The 25,578-nt window shown below is 41.2% G+C and overlaps 1 protein-coding gene across 9 annotated transcripts in view; it reads left to right on the forward strand.

Annotated features, from left to right (window-relative positions):
* Window positions 1–25,578, forward strand: part of camta1a (calmodulin binding transcription activator 1a) — a 291,503-nt gene that overhangs the window by 49,753 nt on the left and 216,172 nt on the right. The gene's annotated exons all lie outside the window — the stretch shown is intronic.

Consider the following 25,578-nt stretch of genomic DNA (forward strand, 5'->3'; position numbering starts at 1 on the left):
CAGAGAGACCGTATGCACAAAAAAAAAATCATTGCCTCTTTGAAGAAAATTTATTCCAAAAAACCCAGTTGTGATAGTCAGTAGGCATTTCGGTTGTAGCAGTAGGCCAGTGGGCTGATGGTGTGGCAGGGCCAGGGCGAGACGTTAGGCGAGCTGGCAGCAGGAGGGATAAGGGAGTCACAAGGTTGCAACCCAGAGCAGTAGACTTGCTTGTCTCAGCAGAGTAAACATCACCCCTCGTCTGCACACAGTAATGACTAACAGCGGAGGACGTGCACAGAAATGCTATCAGGACTGCTGCCTTGTTCTGCCAGACCCCACGCAGGCTATCATCTCCCAGCCTTTGCATCCCTAAAAACAAGCAAGAGTCCTGCCGTGTTATTAAAGGTGCCGTAAGACCTCTGCCGTTGTTTGTTTAAGTTAACATGGCCGTACTCAGTCGGCCACTGGACTTAATCGAAGTAAAGACAGATAAATAGAGTGTTTTAGAGGTGTAGCAATCTTCACTGGGGTTTGTTTTTGATGAGATACTGTTGCAGCCGTAGTGTGCTGACCACTGTGCACACTGACTTATCAGCCTCCAATCAGAAGCAGTCGAACGGCAGCATAACAACAGGAAATTATGAGTGATTGGGAGCATCTTGAGATCTGACCCCAAGTTGTTTGACTGATTTCCTTTTAATTGGTTGTCGTCTCCCACTTGACACCATCATTGCTTTTCACGCTGGAGGTGAGGCAGATGAAATGGGCCTGTAATAATACGGTGAGAGTGATAAGACTCACTGCTTTACAGGCTTTTTAAAATGTGATTGCAATCACAAAATAGTCGCCAGATTACTGTCCTAATGTTAATGAAGAAACGTTAAGACAGTATAATTGCACAGTAGACATATATATTTACAGCCATGGGGTTTTTTCGCATGTATTAATGCCTCATTGTTGTGAATGTTTGAAATGGGGAAAAATAAAAGAACACCCCCTTAAAAACATCAGCAATTAATATATGGACTTGAGCGTATGGCTATATCTTTATCTGTCTTCAGTGGTACTCATAACACATTCAGCACCTTTTTTAGTGGTGCTATGCAAATTGACTATATCAAAACCATCTGTTGTTCCAATCTTTTCTGTTTGCTTCAGCTTTCAAGCTTCAACTTTACAGTGCCCAAAGGTAAATTAGCCTGAGCATGCACACAGACTCAAATGTATGCTGCATTAAAAAAAAAGAGAGAAGAAAATACAGAAAACAAATTCCATCGATAAGGTGAGCATATGCAAACAACTCCTCCCTTTTAATAGTCAGTCGGTCGAATAGAATGGAAGATGGAAGAAATCCGCATCATTTGTGACAAGAGGAAAACCCATCTTGAAATACAAGTGGTGCTGCTTTGATCCAGTCCAGTCCCTTTCGGTTGCAAATAAAGCATGATCTCAAGTCTGAAGCGCCACCTTTTGTAACATCCATTTATGGTGCTTCCAATTAAGTGTTCTCTTTGCAGTCCTGCACATAGTGGAATATACAAACACAGGCAAATTTTTACTCGGGTTGCATTTTATTTATCTTGCACATTTTTTTTTTTTTTTTACCACAGAAACATTTATTATACCCTGCTTAACAAAAGCATCTTGCACCCTTTTGTAGTGAGGGCATAGTTGCTTTTGGAGTGGTGCATTTGTTTAGCAGAGACATTTAGAGACCGTTAGAATGCGTCTTACTGCAATCTACAAACGGAAAAATCCCATTTGCCAGTTGTTTACAACTCAAAGGTTTATCAAAGTAAAATCTTCCGTGAAGGAGACGGGGTGCATGGAGCCGCTGGTTGAGCGCTGGTTTTGTCATACAGCTGCATGAAAGGTAGCATCTGGAAAAGGTTGAGGACATAGTTGTAATACAAAGAGAGATACGGCCCTGAAATTTGCATGGTGAGGGGAAGCTGCCTGAGACTCGGTGAAGACAACTGTTTGCCATGCCCAGTGATGTGCGAGACAGAGTTAACAGAAGATTATTGTTAGCATACTGAGAAAAGATCATGAATTCCAATGATTCCCCAAAGCGCAGGGAGACGATTCACCGCAACGACGGCTTTACACCCTCTATCTGTGTGTGTTACCACAGACGTCTGTCACCGCCGATGATTTGAGGTCGAGGGGAGTTGATGGTGTCCCGTCATGAACTGATTCAACTTGTGATAATAAAGAGGAAATGCTATTTAGTTGAAGGCGCAAGTGATGTTTGAGTAAGGAAATAGAAGACAATCACGCCTGGCACTGCATATAACACACCAAAGAAACCAAAAAAAAAAAACAGATGACGGTGAAAATTTCATCCTTTAGAGCCTGTTTAATATGTGTTAAGGCGTAGCTTGTGAGACCTCTCAGCTCCAGTAATTTCAGCACATCAAAGACATGCCTTTTCCCCAAGCTGGTGTAGTCTTAAGAAGGGCTCATCGTATCCAATCGCACATTCACGCAAGGATCTTGTGAAGAATACATCCAACCCTGTAATTTTGTTCATTAAAACCAGACTAATATGGGCTGGTCAACAACACAACTAAGCACTGTGCATTGATGGGGATTGCAGCTGGTAGTCCTTGTCCCTCGTTGACCTGTTTTGTTAACTCCACGGCTGTATTTCACTGCCTGATTAGATGTCACTCAATTAAAAGCACATTTCTGCAGGGAGAGCAGCCTCTCCAGTTGCCATGGATGCTGTGTGAAAGGTAGCCAAGCTGCGTAATGTGTGTCCCAGAGCACCATAATGAAATATCCACACGCTTGCAAGAGAAGCACACCGACAAGCCAAACTTTCACACCCAATCAATGAAAATTGTGGGGCTGATTTTTTTTTTCTTACATTGAAAAATTATAAAGGATGTGCCTAGTAAGTCACAGAGGACTCACCCATTTTATAGTCAGCTATGAAGAAGCAGTAGGATTAATAGACCTCCTCTAATATGCATCGCATTGGTGGTCCCTGAACACCCTGATCAGGTAAGGCCCAGCGAAGCAAAGATCATTTATAAGTGGTTCATTATTTTACCTTCAGATTCCTCTGTCTGGCATTGATTTAATAAACACTGATGTATCTCCTTGTAGAGGAGAAGTGCCATTTTTCATTTCCCAGATTTGCTATCTTTGTTATCGCAGTTATCTGTTGAGCTCTGCCATTTCGGCTGTAATACGCTCCCAATCTCTGCCTGCGTGCGGGAAGCGGGAAAATGGTGCAATTCTTCTTTGGCAGCTATTCCTTTTAATGTTTGCAGAAAGATTCTTTAAAAGAAAAAACATTGTCTTTTATCTCTTTCATCTCGTTGTCAAAAGCCGAGTCTGGATGTGGGCGCGTGGCACACATGGCTTTGTAATCGAACGGTTTGTTTAATGAAGTTCCGTCAAAGAGCTGTGATTATCTGTGAAGGGATTCAACAACGTGTGACATCAACAGTGAGGTACAATAATTAATGATCTATCATTGTGTTCCGATGATTAATGCATTTGTTTTTGCAGTTTGATGGACCAACAAACTGTGTGAAATAGACAATGAGCTCTGCCACTGTGTATTCCCTGCAGTGAGCAGAGCCAACAGAACTGAGGCACACTATAAAAAGCACAGACAAGCAATGAAAAGGAAAGGGGAAAAAATGCTCTCTTTATCATTAAGATTAACTGTCAGTAAAAGCCCCCCCCCTCCTTTCATTTTTCTTCTTCTTTTTTTTTGGTGACTGAGAAGCTTGTTGAGCTTGTGGTGTTTTCCAGCTCAAAAAAATGATTCTCCTACTTCTCCTGAAGTGTTAAAAGCAGTTTGTGGACACATTAGGTGTATATGACTGGCACATCAAATCAAGATGAAAATGAAATGGAATGATCAATTTGCCCTGCATTAATCCCTCCTCTCCAGGTGCATCCCATCGATTTCCTTGTTCAGCGTCCCTGATAACAAGAATCATTTAAAGGTCACATTTTGATGTGTTGTCAAAAAGAAAACATTCTTAATGCATTGTGAGCAGCCTTTGGGGCTTATGTTTGTCACAAAGCACAGGCTGAATCTTGGCACCTCAGACAGATTATACAGAAAACAGGCCTAAATTGTGTGAGATGTAGTGGCAAGAAGTTTCAAAGGCAGATCCCACTTCAAATTAGCTATTCAAATCCAAAGGCGATTCCCAGAGATAACCGCCATCTTTTTAAACCATGAGTTTCCGCTCTAAGGTTATAATTATGATATATACCAATATTTTCTCTCTATCCAGGCATGCATTTTTAATTCATCAGAGGGTTTGCTGACTCTACAAAACTCATTGGTGATGCATTTCTCTAAAACAGGTCGGTGCACGCAATCCTGATGGACTCGCAAAAAATGAAAGGTTACGTGAGGCCTGTGATGAGTTTGGTGCATGTTCACAAGACACCAATACGCAACCTTGCTTTTATCTCAGATAGATAGTCTTGCTCCCCATCCATCGTGAATGTCAGTGTCAGGCCACAAGGCTAGATGGTACACATCTGCTACTGTATGATACGATAACTGTTCAGAGACAAGCAGCTCCCCCAGTTTTCGCAAACATCCACGGCTGACCTTTACTTGCTCCAGCTCTAGGATATAGAGCCGTGCATCATGGACCACTGCCTCGGGCACTCAGGATTCTGCGAGGGGAGATGTCTTCAGGGGGATTCTGATCAAACGAAAAGCATTCACAGTTATCAAAGCTGCTGCACTTTGGTTTGTACAGTTTTGTGTAAAAGCCAACAATTATCCTCAGTTCATTCACACAAGATGTATTTAGTTTAAAGTGTATTTCACTCAGTGACTGATAAATGTCACGTATACTGGATCTGAGAGAGAAGATAAGTCGTAAGATAGTCTTGAATACTAGGATTTACTTCATTTTTAACATCTGCAGGATAAAATGTTACATTACATAGAAACCTGGCGGTTACTGGCCTTTTTTTTTTTAATATTTATATTTTCTTAATGATTTCGATTACCAGAGGCCTCTGTGCAACACTGGCACAAAGAAAGAGGATTAGGCAGAAATAATACCTTCATAAGAAACATATTAACATGTTCCAGAGGAATATTTTCAGCAGGTGCAATGGGTGCAGGCTTCAGTAATGGCCAATCACATCAACTTCTCTCACCGTCATTAAAATCAGCAGACAGTTTAATGGGTGGGGGAGGAACATCCAGGCTGGCTTCTACGAGGAGAGAAAGGATTTCTCCGGGGGCACTCTCTCAATGGCAAGATGAAAACATAAACGTAAGAGAACTCCTGATAAGTTCTACATCAATTTACATGAAAATTACAGCTTTGGCAGTGAGTTACCGTGATTTGAGCTGATAACATTGTGTACAAATAGTCTCAAGAGATGCAGATGCTGTCGGTTGTGGAGAAGATCTAATAAATTGATTCATCGTTTTTTTCTTACGATAGCAAGTTATCTAGGGATTCACAATGTTGATACAGTTTTATTTTGATCATTTCTTTAAACCTTATGTCTTGTCGAGCAGTCCAAGACATGACAAATTTTAATTTCCAATGACATGAAAAGGGTAAAAAAAAAAAAAGGAACAAATCAGCACATTAATGATGTTGCGACAAAGACATTTTCACTTAAGATTCACTTCTTCTAACTTCTTTTATCGACTAATCACCAAGTTTTTACACCTCCAAATGAACTGATGCACATTGATATTTGTATGCCGGCACATCCCATGTAACCTACCTTCATCGTATTACAATTAAAAACAGATTTTAGCCCAGGCTACTTTAAGCTAAAACGTAAATGAGCCGAAGCATCACCTACATGAAATAGTCCATATGATAAAGGGGAAGTTTAACACACAGCCACCAACTTAAACCTTTAAAATTGCTGTCAAAGCTCCCTTTTTTGGATAAGACTGGGTGTATAGACAGGCAGTTTCACGGCAAAACAGCTCTCATGATATGAGGGGTGAAAAAAAATGTTTTTCTGGCAAAAAAAGGAAAATAATTCATTTCCTCACAGAAAACCACCACTATAATGGAAGTATGCTGACTTGAGTGCCCCCTCGTTTAGTTGTGTTTTTGCTCTGCTTCCTGTCTCGAGTCCGTACGGCTTTTTGTTCTGGAATGCCAAATAGAGGATGAGGAGAGCTGACTTGAGTTTAGGAGAAGAAGAGCACAGAGCCCTTCCACTCAGTGCCTGGGTCAATATAAAACCTCATTACTGGGGTGTCATAGAAAATTTGTGCACTTTCTGCTCCATCTAGCAGCAATTTTGCTGGATAAGCACTGCTCTCGTTTGGCCCGTTTTAAACATTTTCACGAAGGAAAGGCTTGCAAACAGGAAGCCATCGCTACCCGACAGGGGCCCTCACAGCACGCATCTCCCCCGGTGCTGCCCCTGCTCCTATATTTTGCTGTCGTTTTCCACATTCGTGCGTTTGTGTTCGCCTGTATGCATGCAGATTTGAGGCACTCATCTCTTGACTCTTCATCGTGCGTATACAGTAGCAACGTCGTGTACATCTGTATTATGATGGTGGGGACTGTGACAGGCTTGTGTACGGCATTTCCACCTGAGTTGTTTCTGTTTTTGTTGCCGTACATTGATAACACTTAATGAAGAAACGCAACAGTAATGTGGAGAGGTTTCCCACATTTAGGTCCCACTTGGATGTAATGAGTCTCTTTGTAAGGTAGGAGTCTGTTATAGTTGTTACTCAATGAAAGATACTCTTTATCTTCGTCAAACATGAATAATGTCCCGTCATATTTCTATCTTTTTCAAGCTGAATTATGCATTTAAAAAAAAATAAAATAAATACCTCTCACCTCCTCCCTGGCATAGCAAAAACACCTCAGAGTGAAAAAAAAAACAAACACGTTTTTATTCATTTCCATTGGGCAGCTGGTGGAGGCATAGGCAATATATTCACATGTTGTTAGGATGTTTTTCTTCCCCATCTGTGAAAAATTGAATTTTATGAAGCAAACAGAATGACATGTTTATAAATATGGATTCCTGCCTTCTGGACGAGCTTCTCAGCCAGTGCTACATTGGCCCCGTCACTTCAGTGTGGAACCTTGTAATTTCAGTGAGAGGGGGGGAAAAAAGAAAGAATCAAAGGAAAATGATAAAGGACAGAAGTGTCGTTTGGCCATCTTGTAAAGGGGTTTGTGTGTCTTTGTGTGTGTGCAACAGTTGAGACAGTGTCTGAACAGAATGTGCACAACAAAGAGCCTGAATAAAACATGATCAGATAAAAGTTAAAAAAATTTTAAAAAAAGGGAAAAAAGGAAAGGTCAGTAAGAACGCTGGCCATAATTATGGCTGCAGAATTTGCCAGGAATGCACTAATTAAACCACAAACAAATCTCCAGCCCCGACCTCCCCTTCTCCCCCTGCAGTTCTACCACAAGCCTACATATTAATCATTGGAGAGGTTGAGCGAAGACTTGGCTGCCCAGTACTGCTTTACTAACATAGTGTACTTTAAAACAAACACAAAGGCACTCAAAGGCACCCTCATATCAGTCACATTATGACCAAACAAGAAGTGGGGCAGGAGGGAAGAGTGAAAAGCTGGACTCAGCTGAAGGTTGAGTCGCCTCCTGGTTGAATAAGACCTGCTACCAATCAGTGTTTCTAATTGAAGTAGGGTGGGAGGCCTATTTAGAAACAATAAGGATCTTTTGGCTCAGACTGAGGGAAATAAAGGCAATCGAGATGGGCTGTGTTTTTGTGAGCATCTTAGACAGCATTGTACAGGTGAAAGTTAAGTCTTGGTCTTGCTGTTTCCCATCTGCAGTCTTCCTGTTTAGTGTGTGTGTGTGCGTGTGTGTGTGTGTATCTACAGTATGTGAGTGCAATACTGACTGTATCCTGCTGCTCACCTCCAACAGTGTGTCTGTAGGTGTCTTTCTCGTTAACACCGGATGGCTGGTGTTGATCTGAGCTTTCCCACCTGTACTCTTGAGTTTACTAAAGTGAAGCACATACTACCCGTAGGGAGAGAGTGAAAAAAAAAACCAACCATTTTTTATTTCCCCAATACAACACGATCAACACGTTGCACAGGTTGCATTTACAAATGTTACCTGTTAAAATGAATTATTGTGGCCACCGCCTCTGTGACATCGCTGTATCTGCACAGGCACACCACCTGCTTCCTTCTCTGCCTGGCTCAACTGCTCCTTACAGTCTGATGTGAGGGGAAAATGTTTTACAGTTCCCTGTGATCCAGCTGGCTAACTGTACACGACCTCCAGCACTGAATGATAAATGGCAAAAAAGCACATTTCATCCATCGCCCTGCTTCCCTCTCGGCTGCACACTGATATTCCTGCCGAAAGTGTGGTGAAAAGCACGATGGGATGTATGGAAGCGCTCTGCACTGGAGAGGGTTCGATATATAGAATCGCTCCGTTTCGTTTCAGCCACTCTGTTTAAAGAAGCTACCAGTGCTTTAGTGCTTGCAGGTGGGGGTTCAAGTCTTGGAACTCTACCAGCTGTTATCGAAGTGCTGCTAGCAAGGATTAGTAGCTTTTGTGAAGTGCTGATTGGGAGAGATGAGAAAATTCGGCTGTATTTTGTCCCTCTGCACTTAGTCCAAAAAAAAAAAAAATCAGTTGTCAGGTAAGGACCTACACTCTGTTTTTCCCGAGGAGCAGGTGTGTTCCCCTTAACGCACAAAATAAGCATGTTTCAAGGAATTTAAAGTGTTAATTGTGGGTTATACCTCACCCTGTGGGTTTCCCTATAAAAGCAAGCCATCCATTGAATTAGCTTGTACATATTACAGCACAGACTGAATGCAGTATCTGAGGCTAGTGCTGTGACTTATTTATTCATTTTTATTTTTATGTTAGCGTTTGTGTGTGTGTATCCTGTTGTGCTGGGCTCTCCAACGGCCTGTTCTGGGAGTGGAACCCTGGGGCTTGCCCAGCCACATAACCGCCCCTGTCAGAAGAGGCCTGCTGGCTGGTTGGCTGGCTGGTTGGAGCAGCCATAGAGAGTATGTGGCCTTCACAGTTAATCGTAGCGCCAACTCACTCTTGCCTGATTGTATTGGCGGCTCCAGGGATCTGCCATAATTGGATCCTTGTAAGTGGGATGGAGGAGCTAAACAACCAGATTGCTGTTTGTTTATACCTTTTCATATATTAGTAACGTGCCGAGACTTCTCAAGCAGTCTGGGACTTCTCTCGCTGCTTGCCGCTCTAATTAGTTATTCATTCTTAACATATGCCTCAATTGTGGCCCTATCCAGCTATTTGTGATTAACTCCACTTTAATTAGAGTCGCTCATGCAGACTTTGGCTCCGTGTGGATGCGTAGTGGGCATTTGAGAAACACCAGTAGTCTGCATGAATACATGTGCTAAAGGGTGAACAGCTTTTTAAGCTTAGACTAGAAAGTAATGAAAAGAATGTATTTTGGAATTGCCAGGGAAGAAAGGAGGCAAAATAATGTGGAGACAGTACAGAGAGAAATAAACACAGACATACAGTATAAACAGACAAATCAAACAACTCATTATCAAGACAAAAGAATTGAAGGTGAAACAATACATTGTTGGCAAGCTTTTCTGAGGCAAGGTGTTATATGTTGTTGAAGCCTGTGGATGCCTGCTGTTTATGTAACACAAACAATGTAAAGCAAGGCAAATGTGGCAGCCAGGGAGCTGTGATACAACTGAGCCGATGCTTGATTTCAATGCATGAAAATAAAAACATGGTATGAAACTGTCACTTCCAGTCCACTGCCTCTGTCTTGAATGGAATGATTTATTAACTAACACATGACGCGAACTGGTTTTAACTGGTTGTTTTTATATCAGAGCTTGATGTGAATCTGCAGTACATTGCGTTGTTCGCCTTTAGTCCTTGATAGCTCAGAGACACACATACCGAGTTAAATCTGACACCTTTCTCACCTCTCAAATACTTATCACCACCCCCTGGTTTAACAACCGAACTTAATCAACTCGGATTACATATTTCGGTTTTATCGGTTCCCTTGCAATGATTAAGTGGCACCTTTGTCGGTCAGCTTCCATGTAACCTCGGTGGACATGCGTGTGATGAGTTTGTGTACACTTTCATTTCAAAGAATCCCACATTGCAAACAGTCAAGCTGCCCTTGTGATTTGCTGCATGAGTGGAAACTTTGCAAAATGAATCAAAAAATGTTTTCCACGTTGGAGCACTCTAATACCAAACGGCAGTAATTAAAAGGCGACAGCTTTGCAGATTAACTGCGAAATGGGGTTTGTAGGGAAACTCATGCAGGGAAGGGGGCATTTAGTCACATGGCCCCGAGTTCCCCCACAGATAAAGCTCATTTTCTCTAGCAGTGGGGTAGGAAGAGTGGAGAACACAGCCCATTTGGTTTTAGCCTCACATGGGACCCAGAGGGGTAGCCAACATTTTATTTAAGGTCACCGGGAATAAATGGGATTCAGACTGTGTCTGGCAGGTTTGCAGTGGACAGAGCCCAGGCTGGGGCCCACTGCCCCCAGGCGCCCTCTCCATCTCTTCTCACTGGAGAGAGCAGGTCTTTTCCTGCTTTCCATTTCACTGTCTGAAGCCCCAGCTAAATACCTCACAACTCTCCTACTTCTAATACCAGCCCCGTGTCAAAGGGTAATAGCATGTTAAAATCCCCCTCAGGTTGTTCAAAAGGGCGAAAGTAGGGGAAAAAAAGGTGTCCCAGTTGAAAAGCTCTTAATTCCATTTAACTCAATAATGAGAAACAATGGTAAGACATGGGGAAGGTCTGCATTGTTCGATCTGCAGTGTATCACACATGAAACACGGGCACCCCATAGTAGACCACATCAGATGATCCTCTTTGGGGCGACCCTGTGCTTGAGCCATTCTGTAATAAAACCCACAGTAGGCTTTTAGGGGAATGAGTGGGCATCACAGTTTAAGGGCTTTTCTCTCAGGTGGAGGTAACAAAAAGCAACAGAGATGGATCTGGCTGCCAATCAAGCTTTGTATCAGTGACTGTGCTTTTGAGGAAATATAAGAGGCTGGACTGCTGTCCCATCACAGCGTGATTCAGAGTGAGAGGGATTGGAGCTCATGTTGAAGCCAAGCTGCTCTGAAGAGCTGTTAGTATGTGAGTGGGCCATGTGTTTAGCTGAGAATAGAGGAGAGATGGTGGGTGGGTTGGGAGGGAGGCTGTGTTCTCTACCTTCAGACTGAAGCATACTGTACAAGTGTTTAACAAGGACCAACAGCGATTCCCATATCTGTCAACTGCTCTGCCCAATCACTTCCCACCATTTTCAACTTGCTATCTCCTAATTTCTTATAAACGTTTGAAATGTGTGAAAAGCTAAGCTTAGGATTCACTGCAGCAGCATATGGATGGCTGGTATATTTTAAGTACTGTGTCTTCTGAGTATAGCAGACACCATGCATGCTGGTCTAGTGCTGTGAAAATGTTCCAACTATGAGACTCAAAGATAAACACTGATAAAAACCTCCTTATGAACAATTTAGTGTTTTCATTAGATAAGAAAATGTAGTGCCTACTCGAACATTGAATGCAAACTGTTCACAATGTGCAGGTATTAAACCCCAGGCACAATAAGCTGCAGCAGCTGACATTGCCTTATTCCTTTCATTTTGTTGTTAAAAACAAAAGAAAAAAAAAGTCTTACACTGGAGTGTTGCTTTTTTTTTCCCAGGTAACACTATTTGACGTCGACGGCTTTCATTAGACGTAAACCCTTGAATAAAAAAGCGACAAAGTCTGCACTGTTTTATCCCGATCCAAACAAATCTTAGAGAGGCTTCTTAGTTTTCACTTAGTATGTGGAGTGTGCTTTTGTCATCCTGCTTTACCACGCTTTTTAAGTTTGTGCAGTGAGATGGAAAGGTTGGTGTATCAGAACCGGGAGGGAGGGGCAAAACGTGCCTTGGGAAAAGTAAAGAAATCATGATATTCACAAATCATGTAGCTTATAATTAACAAAATAATAGTAATAATAATAATATATATAAATATATATATTTCATACTATTTTGGTTCGGCTTCAGCTCCTGGACAAATGGTCTCATATTGTATTCACTCCTTCTCTGATGGATTCGTAGCTGCTACCAGTGCCTGCATGCTACCCAGTCCCTGAGGCAGCAATGCAATGCAAAACTGAAACTTGAACACCACTTTGGTCTCTCTTATTTTTCTACTCTTATTTTTTATGCTAAAGAAAACTATCCAAAGCGACTAACAAATGAGGATATAACATGTAGCATTGACAGCTAATGTCAATGCTACATAGAAGGAAATATGTGTCTATCCTGAACATGTCATTCAGAAAGGGCATTTTCGTTGCTTCTATGTTCATCATCCTCCTATTCGGGGGAATTTTAGATCTAAAAGACTAATAGTATAACATTGCGCAGACTTTGTTTTCATTGATGTAGGCCGACAGTGCAGAGGGAGAGTACGCTCAAGGCTGAAACGAATTATTGTTTTCATTAATTTATCTGCCAATTCTTTTATGGGTTAGCTAATTCACAATCAAGTCCAGGTTTAAGTCTGAGACTCTTTAACTTATTTGCATTTCTAAGTGTCTATTGTGGCATTTTAAAATGTCTTGTTTGTTTCAGTCAGTCCATACCCCAAAGCTATTCTGTAAGGTAAGAAATAAAGGAAAAGCAGACACTTTTCTGAGTGAAGTGTCTCGAACCAGTAAATGGTCTGATAAGTGACTGAAATTATTAACCTTTTTCTCGAAAATCATCCCCAATTTTTTTTTGTCTCTGTTTACCGGCTGATTGTTTGATGCTCTAATTGTTTTTTTTCTCTAATGTGGTAACACTCTGTTGTGGTATTTTATACTTATCAAGCCCACACCTCAATGCAAAATAGTCACTCTTTTTCCCCCCAAACATATGCATGGAAATTAGGTATGAATGTGATTATGCAGATTGAGAGAGGAGCGATGGGTACCAAATGTCAGATGTCAGGTATGCATTTTCAGACCCTTGTGGGATGGAGATGATTATCATGGTAATTATTCAGCATTTGAACAATCCGTTTTCTGTGCAGAACAGTGGAAAGCACATCTGCCCAGGGACCTGATGTTGGTGTTTGTCTGCCTGTCTGCCACCACAAACATAAGTGTGTTAGTCAGAGATATAGAGGGGAAACAAGAAGACGAGACAGGGTAAAGTGATGAAGAGAGTGCGATGTCTGCAATTTGACTGAGATAAACTTGGTAGGGGGAAGAGGAGTTGCCGTTCTTTCCTTCCACTGTTTCTTAGCTCCTATCCTTGGTTCATTTTAGCATAAAGAGATTGGGTTGGAAGTGGAGCAGCTATCAGTCATCTTTATCTCCCTGCTTGGGGAGGGCTGGTTTTGGCCCGGGCTTTCCTCTCTTTATGATTTCTTTCCCCTCCTTTTTGTTTTCTTGCCACATTTTGTGCGTTCTTTTACACTCTATACTCTGAGGCCAGTCTTATGGCTTAATATGCAAGATAAATTTTACCCCTGTGTTCACACTCATTATCCATTGCACTGAACACCCCCATCCCCGACTCTGCCGCGCTGACAGGGAAATGCCAAGCTATGAATGGCCAACAGGAGAATTAGATGGCCTCCCCCATACTGGTAGTCATTAACCCTGTGACTGGAGAGTGACCCCAACACCTACACAGAAACACACTTCGTGCTCATCATAAGGCTTTGTCGCCACTCTTTGATGTCGCTGTCACTGCTGATGTACTCTGCTGAGCACCCAGCCATGGCTCAGTTCCCTTATGGCTGCCTACTCACACAACTCATTCCACACAACACTCTTGCACTCCACACAGATACCCATTAACTTCCAAAGACGTTGGTTAATATAATAGATGATAGATTTTAACTATAGATTTAGACATTTTAACAATGTTTAAGTTCATGAAGTTTTGTGCTGGGCAATCTCGTAAAGTGACATTCATAATGGCTGCGATAACACATCCGGTTGATATTTTCTGCTAATACTTTCCGATCTGGCTGGATTTAAATTGCATACATGCTCCGTCTCTGTTGTTGCAGCCACTTGACTTATCCCGATGATTAGGGACAGATTTGGTCTGAAAGCTCAGCGTTGCACAAATGTGGCACCGTGACCTTGAGCTCTAGATCTCCGCTAGAATTCAGACACTGAAGGAGAAGGCGGAGATGAGGAGGATACGAGGAACAGACAGCTTAAAAGGGGGTTGACTGAGTGCACAGAGACAGCTCGAGCACCTACTGGCTCCAGATGCATTTTATCCCCACTTATAACTAAAAGATAGAGAAACTTCCACCATGAATTGTTAACTGGGGTCGAGCCAGGACAATTCAAGCATGTAAACAGTTTTTTAACAGTAAACTAGCCTTTTAACAAGCTTGGCTCTTAATTTGCATTCTTCTCCATGTCCTCTGGCCTCCATTTTATAGAAATGCCTTATGAAAAAGTCATGGATGCATAAATGCATCCAGAAAAAGGCATAGAGACTTTTCTAGTACGCTGTATTTAGGAATGCTGCTGTACTTTAACACAAGGGGGTGGATTTTATTCTATAGATAGAATTGTAGGCCTATTTCATGCCGTATTACACTACATTGCTCAGTTTAGTGTTGCACTTTAGACAGCAATATCATAATAGAAATTGCCCTCTTAATGCAAACAAAGGCGAAGGGTCTCACCGTATATTGATATTGATGGTAATCATAATATGAAATGTCGATATTGCAAGTAACATTTGACATTATCATGATTTGATATCAGCTGATGAATTCAAAACATTATTGAATGCAGATCAGTTTTATTTTTCTATTTTACAGTTTTAAAGTTTCTTGCCTCCAAGTTTGAATGTAATTAAATGGACAATAAAACAAACACAAAAATAGTAATGAAATAGTCAGATATCAGTTTTCTCAAGTCTTCTATTTATATTAAGATGATATTATCATGGAAGCTTAAAGCAATCATAGCGGTTCTGTGTATAAGATAATGAACAGTTATCTAGCAGCACACAGCTATTTGCTATGTTACAATATAGGAGATAAATGATGTTCTCATCAGTGAACGCTCTCTCTCTGAGTGTGTGTTGTAATCTGAGTTCCTCTGTTATGGCTGCATGTGCACATTAGTACACGAGAGTCCAAGCTGTGAAGCTCAGAGTGAGCAAACTTCCAGATTTTCCTCCAATGAATTCACTACATTGTGCAGCCAAAAGGCATCCCACAACAAGAGGGATAAGACCAGAGGAACAGTGGGAAGGCTCTCCAAAGTGAGCAATAAGAGCTACTAAAAAGCTCCAAGTTAAGGTTTTGCTTCGGCTCTGGATGTTTTTGTCTTAGATGGTGCTGCTCTGGAGCAAAATTCACTGATATGTGCTCTGCCTTTTATAGCAGATTAAATAACTGAGGGAGGTACAGACACAAAGCTGGTGAGGCTCTGTGGTCTTAATTGTCACCGCAATGTTTCCCAATCAAGAATACCTTGAAGAAAATTGTTAACCAACCAGCTTCTTTTTTTTTTCTTCATCTTTAAAACCCACAAAAACATATCAGCATCTGTCCTTTGTCTTCAGTGGAAACAGTACCATCAGCAAACAACTGCCGTAGTTGTGGATATTTGTCTGCTCCAGCCTTCACTTGCAGTGATGTGAGCACGATAGCCTGGTGAACACAATTTCGAGGCTGCGTTGACTCTTGCATCCATGAAATAAGTTTAAAAAGAAAAAAAAAAAACCTTTTACCAACTGAGGCATGTCACATGGAGACTGTAGAACTGACAGGAGCTCTAATCTATGGATATCAGATTACCAGTGTGCGTGAAAGCCAGCAGTTCACTCTTGCGCCTGCTGTGTACGGTTGGCTCACACTGTTATACCTTAGCCAAAAATATTGTGCAGTTTTTCTCAGAATGTCATGCTTACCAGAAATTTTGCTCTGCCATACCCTGTGGGATAGTTGTTATCCCTTCCTGGTGTAGTAGGCTGCAGGTTTGTCCTTATAATGAGAATTGGAATGTATCATGCAGGCACCCTGAGGGTAATCATGCTGTCTTTTCTCTCATAGGTGTTTAAAAAACTTACATATACACCCTGCTTGTCGTGTACAACATGATTTGAAATCACCTGTGCTGCTGACTGAGATGTAATGATAATAGTGCTGCTGAGCATTCTAATTGTCATTAGAACATTAGAATTTGTTTTAAAGTGAAATAATAATTGGTTTGATTGGTCCAAGGCGAATGTTTTCTCAGGTCTTGGATGTGGGCATGGTTTTGAAGGGTTCAATGCTAACTAGTAAACTAGTAGATGATAGTAGATAAAACTGTACATCATATCTTAAAAGATGTGCATGATATTTTCAGACCAGAATGAAATGTTAGGTTTGGAGCCTGATAATTCCCAGAGTTTTAAGTCTTCCCTGTGTTTGCTGACAGTGCATCAGGAGAGTGATAGACACTTTTTGATATGTTAACATCAAAGAGCTTTGCATCAAGCTACTTTTGTGAAAACAACATTTTATTTCAATTTTCTTCCTTGTCCTTTATTGAATTTTCTTTTGTTTTGATGTAAACAGGGACTTCTTTGAAAATTAGATTCCTGTTGCCATTGGAGATTCTGAAAGCACAAATGTATCTCATGCGATAGACTGTAATCATTGATGGTTGGAGTATGTGACCACTGATCTGCAGTGATGTTTATTCACAGCGAAGGACATAGATGTATGTGTGGTTGTACAACAAACAATAAAAGCAATAAAACAGTTATTAATACCCTAACATAGTCATACTCACAGCATCATAAACAGTATCACCGTGCTGCTATCAGTAAATGTTACCAAATGCTGCGTGTAATTCTGCACATAAAGACCACCAATGCTTAATGCTTGTGAGAGAAATAACAGCAGCGCACTTAAAATGCAAATATCCTATAAGCACATAAAATGCCACGCAGCCAAACCTCTGATTCTTTGCAATATATTGAACACGTTTATCTTTCATCCCTTTCTCTATGGGTGAAAGCGAAACAAGAAAACACAACAACAGACTCACTGATTGGCAAATGGTCTCAGTCCCTTAACTAAAGGTGAAATAATGTAGGAATCCACACGTCCTTTATCACGTTATCAGTTCCTCATTCTTAGTCGTGAATGGATTGTGAAATCCAGTAGACTTTTGAATTTATTCAGGGAAAACTTTGTTACCACAGTTAATCATGCCGAGTGGGCTGAAAGGCCCCGATGAGCGCTGGCTGGCACGGCATGAAATACACAGGCCCTGTTTACTGAGGTTTGTGTTTTTGTATTCTAAAGTTGTGTAATGCATCCAAATAAGGGTGCAACAAGCCCAAAGTCACAGCAAGTTGCTAAGGGAATATGTCAAGCATTGTGGCATTGTTTTTATTCCTGTCTCCTTGCCTCTTCACGGCTCACTCTGCCGTCAATAGATCTCATTCAGCTGAGGCTTTTCTCTCTGTCTGTGTTGGATTGTGGCTACAATTGCCTCTTGACGGAGGAGAAAGGATGGTTTGTCAAGGTCAGAACTGTGCGCTAATTAGCGTTCACCAACGAACTGCCAGGTTGACTCTTGTGCCCTTCACCCCCGAGGCCTCCTGGCATTATTCGTGTGTGTGTGTGTATGTGTTGTGTTCTCCATCATGTTTTCTGCTGCCCTTTCTCTTCCACTGCAAAGGCCAGATATCCAAGACCGCGTATACAATACATACAAACTCTGTCATCCCCCCTCATTGCTTCATATGGGGCAGTCATATGTAGCAAGCAGACAGAGGGGAAAAAAAGAAAGATGGAGATGTGGGATGGAGGGTGGTACTGAACATGAGCATCCCGCCAGGCTCTGTATGCTTGTTATTGCATAAGATCACACAGGAGAGGGCAGAAGAGAGAAGGTGAACGAGTGAAAGAGAAAACGTTTCCACACAGCAGGCAGCAAAAGTCCAGTTGAGACCAACACAAACCCCAAAGTTCATTGAATAATGACACCAAGAGGATGCAATGGCAAAAGTTCAGCCATATCTTAAGGGGTAATTCTAGGCCATTCACATAAGAACAGCAATTTCCTCCAGCTCTGTGTCTGAGCAATATTACTGTGAAATCATTAGACTAATTCATCATCCTCGACTTCCCAGTGTTTTCTGCTGCACTGTTGGGAAAAAATGGTTGTTCTAATTGCAAGCTGTAGAATTCAAATATAAGCTCTGAGTCCTCCTCATTGCTTCTCGAGCACTATGAACAGAACAATTGCAGAATTAGTCGTTAGCAGCTGTTAATGAACAATATGTTGGCCTTGACGGCCTCTGACTGGATTCTCAAATGATCAGAATGTTTGCGTTGCAGTTTCTTCTTTATCATTTCTTTTTCCTTTTGAAGTACTAATTACCTTCAATTGTGTATCGCCTGAACAGCACATTTTCGTAAGTGCTTTACACTTATGTGCAGACTAACAGTTGTCCAGAGATATTGATCCAATTTGGCTTGAACATCACGCCTGGTTGACACATGTTTTTGCTGTATCATATTTTGTTGTTTAATAATTGCTCCTACATAGAATTGAAACGTTATCATTTACAGCTACGTATTCCATTCATGTAACATTTTGCTAGGTGGAGATATGTTAACAAGTCTGTACTCAAAGCACCATCCATATGGATGCTTCTGCCCTTCCCCAGTCACTGTAGTGGTAACTCACGGGCAGATGAAACACATGCATGGAGCTCGCCTCCATTAATTTTTGTTTATTATGTATTTATGCTCTAAGCCCGAGATTTGCTCTGATCAAATGCATCTGTTTCGGCATGGATCAGTGGATAACTTTGGCACACCACCATCTCCATCACATCCTGCTTTCCATCTACACCTCTGTTTCTGCGTGCTATCTCCCTGTTTTTGCCCCCACTCTCCTCTCTTCCTTTTCTTCCTTTATTTTTAGCCTCTAGTGCATTCAAGCCTGCAAACTCAATGAATCCCCCAGTCTTTCTCTGAAAATAAGATCAGTTCATTTAATGGTCAAAAGACATTTTCGGCTTTATTAACCAAATCCAGAGACTTAAATAAGCAGGTCTTGCAAAGGACAAAGCACTGTCTTTTATCTAATTATTTAGAGCTTCTTATTACACGTGTGTGAAAAGCCTTTATTAGTATCTTGAAATTTCCTATACCTTTGAACTCAAATAAACTCAACCAGAGGGCTATTAAATAAAGATACTACGTTTGTACCATGGTAACACTACGCATCTAAAAGATCATAAGAAATGGAAAAAAACAACAAGCACTTGACTTTGGAACAAATTAGATTCAGAGAACAAACCGAGAGGACAGGCACGCACTGTGTTTTTTGTAATTTCTTCATAAATCTTCAAACAAACAGTGGAATTAATTTTCTTTTCTTGAGATAGCGTGTGTCCCTTGCCAGAAAAAAATAAAATAAATTAAAAAGGTTGTCAAAATTCATGGCATTTACTGTATTTCAAAACACAGTGGCATCTATTAGCTATCCGCTACATTAGTAACAAACAAATATGTCCTGAGTGGTATGTCGAATGCATCTGAGACTCAGCCTAGCATGAAAATCCCATCAGCTTCCTGGCTCGATGTAAGAGAGACATTTTTTACTCATCATGTCCTCATGCCATCTCTTTAATACTCCCAGTGCTTTCTAGTAAAAGAAAGGTGTGCTCTCTCAGCACTTCCTCCATGACATGCCGGCCCTCTGTGGAAAATTGCAGGTGCTTTTAGTGAGACTCTGTAATGAGTAAGCTGTAGAAGTGTAATCCAAGCTGAATAACCAATGAATACTAAAAAGACACATAGTGTCACAGCAATGGAGACATGTAGCGGCACTATTTCAAAAGGCATCGTTTTCACTGTGGAGAGGAGTTATTACTGTCGCGATCTGGGCCACAGAGTGTGTCGGGCCCATGTGCTTCTTTTATTGGGTCAGTATTGTACGCAGTATGCCAAAATGTTTTGCAACAACATCGTGCAAATGTCATGTTTCGTGGATCTTTTGTCTGAGAAAAGAGAAACGCTGCTCTTTTTGTGCATATCTAATTAGTTTTATATGTCAAAAATAAACAAACAACAAGATTTATCTGTATTTGAAGCACAGGCTGCCGGTAAACTCAAGGAACCGCAATAACACATCATGCCTCCATTGACTCATTAGGCGTACGATAGCAGGCTGATCATTTTCAATAGGAATTGTAACAGGAGAAATTGACTAAAAGAATCTAAACCCTCCCAGTTTGCAGTTTCCTGTTTCTTTGATAAAGCCTTTTTCAGTCAAACATCTGTCAAAAAACCCACCAACATCTGGTTTTGGAGTACAGTTGCAAAGGGGTCACTGCAGTCGTCGCAGGTATTTATCGGCTACAGCTCCAATCGCCATTGATTGCAGCACATCACCCAAGTGCACGCACTATATTTCACGGGGTGGGACAGGCTCCCTTTTTCTATACAGAAACACACGTTTACTGACCGCGTCGTCCCACATTTCTGAAAACTTACAGTTTGAGCTCACTGACAACAAAGATACAAGATGATTGATTTTACCTGTCTGCAAGACAGCTGCTAGCTCACCCTAAGTCCTGCTGTATGAGCTGATGTCCACGGTCTGGTCAAAAATAACTAACTAGTTTAATTACCTCAGAAAGTCACACTTAATCAAAATTGTGGTCCAATACGACCAATGGGACACGGTTCTTCTGAGAGGAAGTGGTAGTTTATGAACATGTTTCGAATACACTGTACACCTCAGAACACTGAGGGTTAACACTCTACTGCTGGGAAAGTGTTTAATCGGCTGGTTTTAGAGGATATACTGGCATTTGAAAAACACTTTAAACATCTTGCTTTTGTTGTAAAAATGGCATAAGAAATCGTAACTAGTGTGGAATTCAAGACATAACATGGAGGACCAAGAAAACGTTTGCTGTGTGCTGTAACGTTTGCACACAAACACTCCAAATGGAATGAAAATCATCATCTAAGTTGACATTTTAAACTTGCAAAGCAAAGTCTAGATAAGTTAAAGTAATTTTCGGAAACAAGTGCTGTGGACAGATGAAGTCACAATTTGAGTTCTTCGCCCACAATCACCGCAGATTGCTGTATATTTGGTGAAGAAAAGGGGGAAGCATTACCTCAATTATTTAGATTTGTGTGACAGCCACAGATCACAGAAAACACTGCACAGAAATGCAAGGGGAAATAACAGGCAATCAAAGACAATGATAACCGTAAATCTACCATGTAGGTGCCAAAAAATGCTTTAAAATGGCCCCTTTCAGGTCTAAAGATGGGTTCGAACTTTTACTGATAATAACTAAATATGTTGTCCAAAGTCTCCTTAACATGACGTAAACTAAACAGTGCTTTAACATTATCACAAGAATATCTTGTATTGTGTTATAAACTTTTGCATCGTATTTGTTTTGTATGCATCTAGGCAAAAAAAAAAATCTAAAACTTTTTCAGGGATGCCAAACAAAAAGGATACAGGGCCTCTTCTTGGATTTTTTTTCTTCTGAAAATATGGATGAATATGAGATTACTTCCATGCACTATTAACTCATTCTGTTTCTCATTATCAAAGCGTGGCAATTGTCAATGCTGTGTATCATTATGTTTGTATAAAGTGGAATAAATCCCTGAAATTTCCAATAAAGATAAATGATCTTAGTTTGAATGTTTTCTAGGAAGAAAACACAAAGTTTGCCTCTGCTTAGAGAAGCAGCAATTTAAACAACCTCTTTTAGTAGAGTCAGCGATTGTGTGGTACTTGAGCTCCGCGTTTCTTTATAATCTCTTTGTTAGGTGAGGATGAAGCTCAGATTACTTCTGCTCTCCTCATTATTTCAAACAGCTGCTTTAAGGTCTTTTTTGGTTCAGATAATGTGTTTTCTGTAAAGCGTACTCTACTCCTAAGTAATCGCATCGCATTGTTAGCAAGGAATTAATTTGTCACAGAGTGTGGAAAAAGTGAAACCTCTCAGGAAACAGTGGGACATTTTCACAGCGCTGAAGCTTTTAAAGAAAAGTTTAACCAACTATGTGAATTTTTTTGTTTTAATCAAAAAGACTTACTTCTGTACAGTGATTTTCCTAAGCTCCCCAGCTTTCCATAATTATCTGTCTGGAGGCTCCAGTACATGGCACGCATTTGTCTCATACTACGTGCATATGACATCATTAATTGACTCAGGATACTGAATAGAATAGCCGAAAAATGTAGCCTCAGTTGAAGACATTTGTTTAGAATGGATGATGACTGCCTGGCCTGCTGTTTAAACAGCGTTGCAGGCTTTGAGCAGGTGGAGGAAGAAAGCCCTTATCCGTCTTCATCGTAATATCAAGGTCACGGATGGGTAGCTGAGCTAATCTCCTTCTTCTCATATCTCTTACGGAGCAAAAGAGCTGGCAGGCCTGCCATGTATTAAGCCCTCTCCAGCCAAAGACAGAATACAATGTCTGTTCCACACAGGGAAATATGATAAACTACACTGAAGCGGGAATTCAAGAACACAGAGGTTCTGGTACACATAAGGGATGTACTGTACACATCCACGCCCAGACAACAGCTGCCTAATCAAATAGCAGATAATCTATGCATATTCAGGTTCTGTGCCAAACTATATAATCTTCAGCATCTGCTTCATTATGCGTTCGAAGACGCCATTTTGACTGCATGTTTTTCATCCAAACAACAAATCTGTGCAAGTGTGACTGACCATCAAACATTCCACCAGTTATGTTCGGGCCCACGATCAAAGCGCAAAGCTTGTATATGTGAGCTTAATATTGATAGACTCATGTTGACAGATGTGATGGGGTAAAGGCTCTGATGTACTGTATCAGAAACAGACTAGCCTCCCCTCCTCCCACAAATAGATTTGCCCTGCTCAAGGTTTTATCCCCATTGTTCATTAGACTTCAGAAAGAATAATTAACAAGGCTTTAAAACGCAGCTTTTATGGATCACCTGCTGTCCCCCCCAATATCATTTTTGTGATTGCGCAGCAGAATACAGCAAGAAGCATTGATGCTTACGTCTGGCACCCAAATGCCTTGCAGGATCAGTAACTCCCCAATTAAAGCTGTATCTCTCAGTCTTACACCTGGCACAAGAGCACTGAGCTCACCACAGGACGCGTCTATATACTAACACTAAACTCCTTTTCTATACGGCCGTGGCCCTAAGATAAGAATAAACTGCCTGAATGCATAAGTGCAACGTGGAGATGCATTGCGTTTTATGGAGCTTAAGGTTATTGTATGGTGGTAAGCCAAGAGCGCGATAGAATAATAGTAGGCAAGGACATTGTTCATTTAAAAGTAAGAGAAGGGAAACAAGAATATTCCATTATTCTAAAGTTGCAGATTAGGTTGAGGAAATTACCCCTTATCATGGGCTGGAGCTGCAGAGAGCATGTCTTCCTTCAGTAGTACCTCTTTAGCTGATTCACAGCCTCCTCAAAATGCACAAATATATTTGTCATGTCTGGGGCCGCCAAATCAGGAGGTAAATATTATCATCCGACAAGCAAACAAACAGTCTTTTGTGTGGTAGATAAAGGTGAAGCGTGTGGTGAGGTTAATGGGACCGGGCTATTAGCATTGTCACTCAGTCTGCCAGGTCTGACAGTGCAGCTCAGTCTGAGGGCCTCTCCCCCCCTCGTCCACCTGCTTATCACCCAGATAAATTAACTCCGGCAGACTCGAGAGGCAGGTGGAGCGGAGTAGTGGGGGTAGAGATCCTCACCTATCACAAGACAGAAGCACCAGGCACAGATCATTGCTCTGTTGACTCTAGTTAATAGCATGCGTCCGCAGTCTGTGTCAGATTTTTGGGGGGTCCCTGTGATTGACGCACGGGGCAGCAGAGTAAACACTTGATAATTAAACGCGACTGCATGTTTGTCAGAGGTGATGACAGTGCCCACAGACCTTTCCTCCCCTCCTCTCCCTCACTTCTTCCAACTTTGTGTGAAGCATCAGTTCAGTTGGAGTTTCTTCAACCTTAATGACTAAAGATGAAATTTGTTCTCGACTTCCAAAATGACCTACTTGAGATTCTTTCTGGTTGCTTAAAACTCCTCACCATCATTGCTTGTACGTGCATTATTGCATTATAGGCCATGTAAATTTATAATAAGCCCATAATATGTTTATTTACAGATTTTTAGATTTTATTATGACAGGGATTGTCAATTCATTACTTCGGCTGGACTTCAAAACTGTCAATTTGAACGAATTCACTTGGCTTATTCGGGCCGCTATGCCCTTTGGGTGCTCTCTGTTTAATTGAACAGTCATTAGAGAGTACACTGTTATATCCTCACAGTTTATAGAGACATTCCCCCAAATGTAATGCAATTAGGTTTAGGAAAATAGTAGGCTAAATGCATCCTGTTCTATTACCGGTTGAATCTTTTTCTCTCTCAGTGGCTCGTCATAAAAGAAATGATTTTGGGAAAAGTGTGCGACACCCAAAGCATATGACCGGAACAGGAAGATTACAGGCACGGCTAAAAGGGATCAATAATTGAATTCCAGGGATCCTGACGCACATAACACCAGACCATGAGACAAGAGAAAGCTTTTTTTGCTCGATGAGCGAAACTGGAGGGTAGAAAGAGGTGAGTCCTCTCACTACACGGCCCCTCCCCGTGTTCGTGCCACTCAGCAGTGCTGGAGCCACTGCTGTGTTAACAGTTTCTGTTCTCACGGGACGGGAGAGCCCTAACTGTCGCCCACCTCCAGTTGGCTGAGAACGGTGAAACCACTCCACTGTGTCTACTTTATATTGGTTGTTAGACGACACAGTGCTGCCAAGGATTGTCTTTTCTGCTGCTGAACGTTTAATAGAACCAAACTATCCATGAAAGGCAAGCCAAAAGCCTTCATCAAACTACTAGCAAATCTGTTTGAAGGAAAATCCATCACAATGACCAGGAGCAGCAATCTTTCACACAAAGTAACAACTAGAAAATACTCTAACGTCGGCATACATCATCACACAACAAACTTTTGCTGTGAAAAAAAAAAAAATGTAATCCTGTAAACATGCCACTGAGTGTTGAAATAATCACATAAAATAGTGACAGAAGAGACAATGAATCTGCCCGTACGGAAAACAAATGCATGTGGGGCATGCTACTGTGTATAAAGAGAACATCCCAATTTAGCTACTAAAATACATTCCATTGTTATGCATTTGCCTTTAAAAAGCCAAATGCTTTTTTGTTAGTTTGTTGTTTTGGTTGTCTCCGTTTTCCCCTTTTTATTCAAATGATTCCAACACTCCTTAAAAACAAAAACAAAAACTATCTCCCCAACACAGAAAGAGAGTCTCAATGGAGGAGTGACTGAATAACGATGCAAATACAAAGAAGAGCTCAACTGTGTCATGGGTGGAAGTTCTATACTTTCACCGTTGCAACGCTTTGTGAACGCACACTGTCATCTTCTTTGCTACAACTTAACACTGCAAGACATATGCATTCTTAGATATTTCAGCCTATTCCAGAAATCTCCCAGTAAGCTTTCATATCTGAACTGTTCCAAACTGAAGTCGGA

Source organism: Odontesthes bonariensis, chromosome 10 (genome assembly GCF_027942865.1).
Source record: "Odontesthes bonariensis isolate fOdoBon6 chromosome 10, fOdoBon6.hap1, whole genome shotgun sequence".
NCBI classification, from domain to species: domain Eukaryota; kingdom Metazoa; phylum Chordata; class Actinopteri; order Atheriniformes; family Atherinopsidae; genus Odontesthes; species Odontesthes bonariensis.